The 10,043-nt window shown below is 42.2% G+C and overlaps 1 long non-coding RNA gene across 1 annotated transcript; it reads right to left on the reverse strand.

Annotated features, from left to right (window-relative positions):
• Position 1: 1 nt before the first annotated feature.
• On the reverse strand, positions 2 to 7,626 carry LOC123323829. Its single transcript, XR_006539542.1, has 3 exons — positions 7,100 to 7,626; positions 5,248 to 5,381; positions 2 to 51 (listed from the first exon to the last, which is right to left on the reverse strand). It is a non-coding gene; the product is annotated as an uncharacterized LOC123323829 (long non-coding RNA).
• Between the last annotated feature and the right edge of the window lie 2,417 nt (positions 7,627 to 10,043).

The following is a 10,043-nucleotide window of genomic DNA, read 5'->3' on the forward strand; positions in this document are numbered from 1 at the left end:
AGAGTTGTAAAAGTCCCCACACTCCACTTTGGCTGACTTTACTGGGTTGTCCTGCAAAGACAACAATACCCCTTTGTTGAAGGCAACGAGTTTAGAGATGATGAGCCACAACCTGGTGCTCAGATCTGGGTCTGGATCCCGCTCCTGGCTCTACTTGGCACCTGGGCAAGTTTTGTAATCTCTCTGAGTCTATTTTCATTATATCCAAGTACTCAATGAACACTACTTGTCAATTAGTGAACAATATTGAGCCAATTTTAAGGATAATTTTTTAAAGTAACAACTCACTTTTGTGTGGCACTCTAGTATAATAAAATTTCCACTAGAACATGGACCCTGTGTATTTTATTTATTGTTCTCAGCTTAGCATTCACATAGTGCCTGGACAAATGAGAGGTTCAATAAACTTTTGTTAAATGAATTTCCTTCCCAAAATACTACCTCATCTGATCCTCCCAGAAAACCTACAAGGCTTTTATTTTTCTAATTAAACTGTTTATTTTAAGATCATTGTATATTTGCAGGGTACCTGGGTGGCTCATTCGGTTGGGCGGATAACTCTTGATTTCTGCTCAGGTCATAATCTCAGGGTTGTGAGATCGAGCCCTGTGTAGGGCTCTGCACTCAGCATGGAGCCTGCTTGAGATTCTCTGTCTCCCTCCGCCCCTTCCCTAACTAATGCACACATGCATGCATACATGTTCTCTCTCTCTCTCTCTCAAATAAATAAATAAATCTTTTTAAAAAAGATAATTATATATTTGCATGCAGTTATAAGAAATAATACAGAGAGATCCTGTGTGCCACTTACTCAGTTTTCTCCAATGGTAGCATCTTGCAAAACTACAGTTCAATATCACAACCAGGATACTGACATTGCTACAGTCCACCAATCTCACTTAGATCTCCCAGCAGTTTACTTTTACTTTTTTGTGTGTGTCTACGTGTATTTTATCAAATGTGCATCCACCACCAGAGTCAAGTTACAGAAGACTCCCGTCATCCTGAGGATCTCCTGTGTTGCTCTTTTATATCTACACCCATCTCCCTCATCTTTTCCCTCCCTCCAAATCCCTAAGCCCTTGCAGGGACTGATCTATTCCCTAGTTTTATAATTTTGTCACTTTAAGAGTGTTACATAAATGGAATCCTATAGTATGTAACCTTTGGGGACTAGCTCTGTTTTTATTTTTTTCACTCAGTATAATTTTCTGGAAATTCATCCAGCTTCTTATGTTCATCAATACTTTGTTCTCTTTACTGCTAAATGGTACTTCATGTTATGGATGAACCACAGTTTGGGTGTCAACCCATTGAAGGGCATCTGGGTTGTTTCCAGTTTGGCGCTATTGTGAATAAAGCTGCTCTCAACATTCATGTGCAGGTTTTATGTGAGGCTAGATTTTTATAGGCCATAACAGAAGAAATGAATGCTCAGAGAAGCACAATAACTCACTCAAAGTCACCAGCTGGTCAGTGGTAGGGTTGGTATTTGAATTTAATTCTTGCTCCACAGCCTTTGTACTCAACCACTAAGCAATGTGTTGAGATCATCCCTCTCATGAAACATGAAATGATTTGAAAAGGGTCCAGGAAAAAAAAATTAAAAAAAAAAAACATTGAATGACATCCCATTTTAGGTTCCCTTCCAACTGTTCTGATTGTATTAAGGAGACTCTCTGACATGTTTTTAAAAGCTCTGGAACTACCAAGAGTAAGTTTCAGGACTGGAGCTTTTAGTGGGAACAGGGTTTAGCTAGAATTCAAGAAAAATTGTTTTGTTTGCATTATAGTTATAATTGCCTTCTGTTTTTGGCAAATCATACTGTTTTCCATTTGTGATACCGATTAACTTTTTAAAAAACATATGTTTTATTTTTTTAAAAGATTTTATTTATTTATTTGACAGAGAGAGACACAGCGAGAGAGGGAACACAAGCAAGGGGAGTGGGAGAGGGAGAAGCAGGCTTCCCGCGGAGCAGGGAGCCCGATGCGGTGCTCGATCCCAGGACCCTGGGATCATGACCTGAACCGAAGGCAGATGCTTAACGACTGAGCCACTCAGGTGCCCCCAAAAACAGATGTTTTAAAGTAAAATAATGATCATTGTGTGCATCTGTTCTAACCTATCTGGGGGGCTGCCTGAAGGACAGGTGCAAGGAACTCACTTTATGTAACTCAGGAAAAAGCAGCAGGCCCGGCTCATAGAAGCTACCAGGCAAACTACAAAAGTGAAGTTGCCTGAGGTAAGAGATTATGGGTGGAGATATACAATAGACCATCAAGGTCTGGGGGAGATGCTGGAGTGAGTTTTTGGGGTTTTTTTGTTTTTTGTTTTTGAAATTAGGATGTTCAAGACAGCTATATGCATGGGGGAATTAAGACAGCCATGAACATGCCTGGGCAAGATGCATGCTCAGCAAAGTCCTGAGAAAACCTAAGCTTTCATCTCAGGCTGATCCCTAGGCTCAGAGCAAGTCCAGCTAAGTGGTGAAGGAGTATCCCAGCACAGAGCCAATCTGCACAGTGGTTGTTCTCTCTTCTTTTTTGGTTGGTGATGTTTTTCTTTGTTCATTTGAGCTCCTGCCCCTCAAGGAAATCTCTGTCAAAACATTAACTGAACACGAGCTAAAGGATCAGAAACCTCAGTAATCACACATGACAAACAATAGTCTTTAAAGAATTTGCAAAAGTACCACAACAAAGGACTACTATAGCCTTCAACAGTCCAAAATCAAAAACAAAACAATGAAACCCCAGCAACCTCAACCCCCAGGGAAGTGGGAGAATCTGATTTCTAGAGTTCACTCATATGTGGAATTTAAGAAACAAAACAAATGAACATTGGGGAAAAAAGAGGGGAAGGCTAAGAAACTGACTCTTAACTGTAGAGAACAAAGTGATGGTAACCAGAGGGGAGGGCAGGGGGATGGGTGAAACAGGTGATGGGGATTAAGGAGTGCACTCCTTACCATAAGCACTGGCTGACGTATGTAAGTGATGAATCACTAAATTCTATACCTGAAACTAATATTGCACTGTATGTTGACTAAGTGGAATTTAAATAAAAACTTGGAAGAAATAATAAGTCAAACGTGTTAAGTGATCAAAAACTAAGAGAAAAAATGAACAAAGAACTAAAAAACAGAAAAAATTATATATGGACAAAAGATATTAAAAAATGATTCTATTTAGAAGAGCAACAAAATGAATATAATACTAAGAATAAATTTAGTCAAGAAAGTGAAAGACTTGTACACTGAAAAATAAAAATTGTTGCTGAAAGAAATGAAAGAAGGTATCAATAAATGGAAAGACATACTGTATTAACTGGAGACTTAATATTTTTTTTTAAAGATTTTATTTATTTATTTATTTATTTGAGAGAGCGAGAATGAGAGAGAGAGAGAGAGCGCACATGAGGGGGGAAGGTCAGAGGGAGAAGCAGACTCCCTGCTGAGCAGGGAGCCTGACGTGGGACTCGATCCCGGGACTCCAGGATCATGACCTGAGTTGAAGGCAGTTGTTTAACCGACTGAGCCACCCAGGCACCCTGGAGACTTAATATTAAGATGACAATACTACCCAAAGCCATCTTCAGGTTCAATGCATTCCCTATCAAAATCTCAGTGGTATAGAAATATTCATCCTAAAATTCATATGAAATCTTGACGGATCTCAAATAGCCAAGACAATCTTTTAAAGGGAGAAGAAAGTTCTTCTTTCCAGGGAAAAGAGCTTACACTACTGATTTTTAAACTTACTGTAAAACTATAGATTTCATATGAAATCTTGACAGATCCCAGATAGCCAAAACAATCTTTTAAAGGGAGAAGAAAGTTCTTCTTTCCAGGGAGAAGAGCTTACACTACTGATTTTTTTTTTTTTTTAAAGATTTTATTTATTTATTTGAGAGAGAGAATGAGAGAGACAGAGAGCACATGAGAGGGGGGAGGGTCAGAGGCAGAAGCAGGCTCCCTGCCGAGCAGGGAGCCCGATGCGGGACTCGATCCCGGGACTCCAGGATCATGACCTGAGCCGAAGGCAGTCGCTTAACCAACTGAGCCACCCAGGCGCCCTACACTACTGATTTTTAAACTTACTGCAAAACTATACTGGAAATAATCTAAATGTCTATTAAGAAATAATTGATGGATATACAAAATATGGTACACCCATACAAAACTGGCATAAACAAAAAAAGACACATAGATGATTGTAATAAAATAGAGAACCCAGAAAGAAATCCTCACATATATTATCAATGGATTTTAGGCAAAAATGCCAAGACCATTCAGCGGGAAAAGTCAATCTTTTCAACAAATGGCACTGAGAAACTTGGATGTTCAGATACAAATGAATGCAGTTACCTTATACACCATATACACAAATTAACTCAAAATGGATCAAAAACCTAACACAAGAGCTAAAATTCTGAAACTCTTAGAAGAAAACATAGGGGGAAGTCTTCATGATTTTGGATTTGACAATTATTTATTGACTATGACACCAAAAGCACAGGAAACAAAAGAAAAAAATAGATAAAATGTTCCTCATCAAATTTTTAAAATTTTACTTGAGAGGACACTATCAAAAGAGTGAAAAGACAATGCACTGAATGGGAGAAAATATTTGCAAAGCATATATCTTATGAGGGGTTCATATTCAGAATATATAAAGAGCTCTTACAAATCAACAACAAAACAAACAACCCAATTTTAAAAATAGGCAAAGGACTTAAATAGACAATTCTCCAGAGAAGGTACACAAATGGCCAATAAGCACATGAAAAGCTGCTCAACATCACTAGTCATTAGGGAGATGAAAATCAAAACCACAATGAGATACCACATCACATGCGGTAGAATGACTATTATACACACAAAACAAACAAACAAACCTGAAAATAACAAGGATTAGCAAGGATATGGAGAAACCGGAACACTTGTACATTGCTGATAGAAATATAAAATGGTGCAGCCACTGTGGAAAACATTTTGGCAGTTCCTCAAAAAGTTAAATATAGGGGCGCCAGGGTGGCTCAGTCATTGGGCATCTGCCTTTGGCTCGGGTCATGATGCCAGGGTCCTGGCATCAAGCCCCACATCGGGCTCCCTGCTCAGCATGGAGCCTGCTTCTCCCTCTCCCACTCCCCCCTGCTTATGTTCCCTCTTTCACTGTCTCGCTGTCTCTCTCTCTCTGTCAAATAAATAAAATCTTTTAAAAAAAAGTTAAATATAGAATTACCATAAGATGCAGCAATTGCACTTTCAGGTATATATCCAAAAGAAGTGAAAGCAGGAACTCAAACAGATACTTGCACACCAATGTTCATTGCAGCATTATTCACAGTAGCCAAAAGATGGAAATAATCTAAATGTCTATTAAGAAATTGATGGATATACAAAATATGGTATACCCATACAATACCATTCAGCCTGAAAAAAAAAATGACATTTGGTCACATGCTACAACATGGATGAACCTTGAAAACATGTGCTAGGTGAGATAAGCCAGACACAAGAGGCCAAATGTTGTACAATTCCACTTAATAGAGGTACCTAAAATAGGCAAATTCTTAAAGCCAAAAAGTATATTAAAGGTTACCAAATGCTGGGGATATGAGGAGGAGGGGGGAGTTATTGTTTAATGGGAACAGAGTCTCCATTTGGGATGGAAAAAATTTCTGCAGATGCATGGTGGTAATTGTACAATGTTGTGATTTACTCAGTGCTGCTGAATTGTATGCTTAAAAATGGTGAAAAGGGTAAATTTTATATATTCTACCTCAGTAAAGAAAAGAAAGGAAAAAAGCAAACAAATCTCAGTGGAGGAGTGACAACATATAGTCAAGAGAGCATGTGAAATGGGGTATATATCTACACAGGTGTGGGTATAGAGGAGGACATCTTTGTAAAATAAAATATGTTATTTCCAATTTAAAACAAAACTGATGTTGCTCTGGACCATCCCAGTTTAATTTAACCAGAATCTCTATGGTTGGATCCAAGAATTATTTTTTTAAATCTCCTCAACTGATTCTAACATACAGGCAGGGTTGAGAACCACTGATCTATATATCTGTTACTCTGTTTATTTTCGCTTTTATCCAAGCCTAAAATCGTGCTACTGTGAATTAAGGCTAGGGCCTGCATTATTTGCTTTTGGTCAATAACGTCACAAAAGGAGCAGCACCACCCACCCCCAAGGCCGTAGAGTGAGGCCAACAGGGACACCAATGGTTGTTCCTGTGGAGAAAGGAGACGGGTCTGAGATCAACTTCAAGGTCTGTCCACTCTCCCCTGACCAATCCTGGAAGCTGAGAATTTGCCTGGTCAAGAGTTTCAGGTTTCCTTAGAACCTGTCACAGTTTTATGTAATCTCTGGATTTCTTACGTAGGGTTTGGGAACCAAAAAGATGTGGGTTTGAATCCTAGACCTGCCATTTATTTGACGTGGGGAAAACATACAAAGCTTCCAATTTGCAGTTTCTTCCTCTGTGAAGTGGGGGCACCACTGTCCTCTCTGGAGGCTCAGCAAGGTTAACAGATTTGTGCAAGCCTGTTGGTAAGTGGGACTGTAGGATTTGAACTCAGTCAAAGCTTCCTGCATACTCAACCTCAAGAGATCATTGGACGGGTGCCTGGGTGGCTCAGTCATTAGGCATCTGCCTTTGGCTCAGGTCATGATCCCAGGATCCTGGGATCAAGTCCCACATCCGGCTCCCTGCTCTGCAGGAGGCCTGCTTCTCCTTCTTCCACTCCCCCTGCTTGTGTTCCCTCTCTCACTGTGTCTCTCTCTGTCAAATAAATAAATAAAATCTTTAAAAAAAAGAGAGAGATCATTGGAACCCAAGTCTGGGATGCTTCTTTCTACCCTGTCAGCACTTAAGTGTCAGATAGTTTTGGACAGGAAAGGGTGTGAGAACACACTAGGAGCTTAGAGCTTAATTAGAAGAGGCTTCATTGAGTTGGAGTGACTGAAGAGAGGTGTGAAGAAGGCTCGTAGTACAGAGTGGTATCCACCCCCTTAGCACCCACACTGCTCCCTGAAGGGATTTTGGGGGCCTGGAAGTGGGCAGGTGAGGATCACCACTTACTTCAGAGCCCATGAAGAGGCCAATGGGCTTGGTGGGCTTCATCCTGATGCCAGCGGTGCCTTCAGTGTTGAACGGCAGGCTGTTGCCCTTGTCGTCAATGATCTGGAGCAACAGGCCTGTGAATCCCACCGGGCAGGGCCACCCCAACACGCCTGCCCCACCCACACAGTACCTGACTATTTGTGGGACACTGGTGAGAATAAATGGGGGGAGGAGCCCTGTCAAAAAACAGGTTACAGCTGTCAGAAGACTTTGAAGTCAGGAAATGGTGAAACCCAAGTTCGGGGTCTACTGGTCTCGTGGATATGCAGACGTGGCAAACGTGTCTTCAAGCTAGAAAACACAGATCAGGGAAAACTAGAAGCACCAGCTGATGGAGAGAGCTGCCAGGGCTCCCTCCAGGTGCTCTGGTCCCATCTGTTGTGTATGAGGCTCCCGGCTGCCAGGCTGAGCAGCCTTCATGCCCAGGATACTGCAGTTCTCAACTGAAGCCTCCCCAGGAAATCGGCGGGAAAACAGGAGGAGAGGAAGAAGGACAACAACTGGGGTGGGGGTGGGGTGGAGTGGGCACAGCTGGTTCTGTCACCTGGTGTCCCACAATTGTTCAATCCCAGCTCAGCCCTAACTGCACCCAGCAAATGCCTTTAGGACCAGACCTGGACGTCAAAGGAGGGGATGCCTTTCCCGATGGAACCCGGCTTGATCTTCATTCCACGGAGAGTGACACAACTTACTCCCTATTCATAAAAGAAAGAAAATGGGGTTGGTCAAAGAGTCCAGGCTGATTACAAAGCATTAAGAACCACACACAGCATCCTCACTCATCCATGTCATTCGATGCTATGCAAAGAACCCTTATGGGGAAGCTAGAAGGCCCAGATTCTAGGTGCAAGGCATTGACCCAATTCTGGTCAGCAGATATTCACCACACCTGACATAGACTGGGCCTGTGCTAGCTCCTGGGGCTACCGGGCCCACTGCGAGGGGTCAAAAAAGAAGCAAAGGGGTGAGCCCGGGGCTGTGGGCATGTAATGTGAGGTGTGGAGTACGCACTGTATGTCAGACATGTGTCCGTTTGCTAGAGGAAGGCCATGATATCATTTAACATTGACTCAGGCTGTTAAACAGTCATAGGAACCCTGTCTCAACGACTCAGAGCTGTGCTGAGAATATTCAGATTGTGTTGTCCCCTCTGCTAGGCAACTGCCCCACCCCCATTTATCCTCCTGATGAACTTTATTCCTCCTTTAAGGTACTCTAAAATATCTTTCTAAAGCTAAGCCAGACCAGGATTTGAATCTTTTTTTTTTTTCTTTTTAAGATTTTGTGTGTTTATTTGAGAGAGAGAAAAACGAGAGACAGAGTAGGGGTGGAGGGGGAGGGGCAGGGGGAGAGGGAGAAGCAGACTCCCCAGCTGAGCAGGGAGCCCAATGTGGGGCTCGATTCCAGGACCCCGGGACCACTACCCAAGCCAAAGGCAAATGCTTAACCGACTGAGCCACCCAAGGATTTGAATCTTGACTCCAGCTATGTACCAATTAATCCCGCTTCATCTTCTCTGTAAAGGGGTAATTATAACACTTAGCTCTCATAGTACCTGTGAGTGTGTGGAAAACTCTTCACACGGTGCCTGGCACACCAAGTTAGTTCCATAAACAGTTACAACTAGCTATTATTCTGGCCCCAAGAAAAGTCAGTTGGGACATTCTCCTTCTGTAGTATTTTTTCCCACACTTCCATTGTAGCCAACAGAGCAGTATACTTCTTTTTTTAAAAATATTTATCCATTTATTTTAGAGAGATAGAAAGAGTGCAAGAGTGCTTGAATGGGGTTTGGGGGGCAGAGGGAGAGAGAGTCTTAAGCAGACTCCCCGCTGAGCATGGAGCCCTATGCAGGGGCTCAATCCCACGACCCATGAGATCACCACCTAAGCTGAAACCAGGAGTCGGAAGCTCAACCCACTGAGCCAACCGGGAGCTCCCAATTATCCTTATTTTTGCTTGTCTGTTTCCCTCAGTGAATAACAAGCATCCTGAGAATAGAGATTGCCCCATTCATCTCTACTACCCTAGCATCTAGGGCAACACTTACTTAAAAACAAGAGTAACAGCAAGGTGAGCATGTACAAGAGGTTGGACATTGTAGCCAGAGCTTTATATACTTCCTTTCTTTTCCCTTATCACAACCCAGCGAGACTGGGTTATATTTCCATTTTGGAGACAGAGAAGCAGAGACTCTGGAAGGTTCAGTGCTATGCCAATGGTCTTGAAGCCTGTAATTGGCAAGCTGAGATTTGAACCGGGGTCTGAGTTCCTGAGAGGGAAAGCTCTTTCTCCTTTGCTATGTTGCTGCTCACAGTACAGGCATGTGGAAAATGTTCCATAGACGAGTCAGTGGCTATGCAAATACTTTGTGAAATACAGCACCACCTGGGTATGAGGCAGTATTCTGTTGTTGCAAAGAGTTGATACAAAGGAACCTGGATCATGGGTATATTGTAGTTCTCATCCCACCCTCCTCCTTGTCCAAATATAAACTATGAACCATACAAGGACTAACCTAGAGTCTTAATATTTCTTAGGCCTGGAAGCAGACCAATTAACTGATGATTTAAAAGCATATTTTTTTTGCAAAAAAGTCAGACAAGTATGTGAATTGAGGCTAAAATAGTCATTTTGCTCCAGCTCCTGAGATGGTAGTCATCTGTCTGTCAGTTACAGGGATAACAACGAGGCTGGGGAAAGTGGCCCAGCAACAGAAATGACTTGAGAACTGTGTTGGAAGATACCTGCCCCTGCCCCTACTATCATTAATAACGTTTTTCTGGTTTAAGACATGCCTGATACTCTGAATGTCCTGTCACCTGGCTAGTCAGTGATGCCTTTGGGAGTCACACTGTGTGTGTGTGTGTGTGTGTGTGTGTGTGTGTGTGTGTGTGTGTGT

The sequence above is a fragment of the Neomonachus schauinslandi genome, unplaced genomic scaffold, assembly GCF_002201575.2.
Source record: "Neomonachus schauinslandi unplaced genomic scaffold, ASM220157v2 HiC_scaffold_1256, whole genome shotgun sequence".
NCBI classification, from domain to species: Eukaryota; Metazoa; Chordata; class Mammalia; order Carnivora; family Phocidae; genus Neomonachus; species Neomonachus schauinslandi.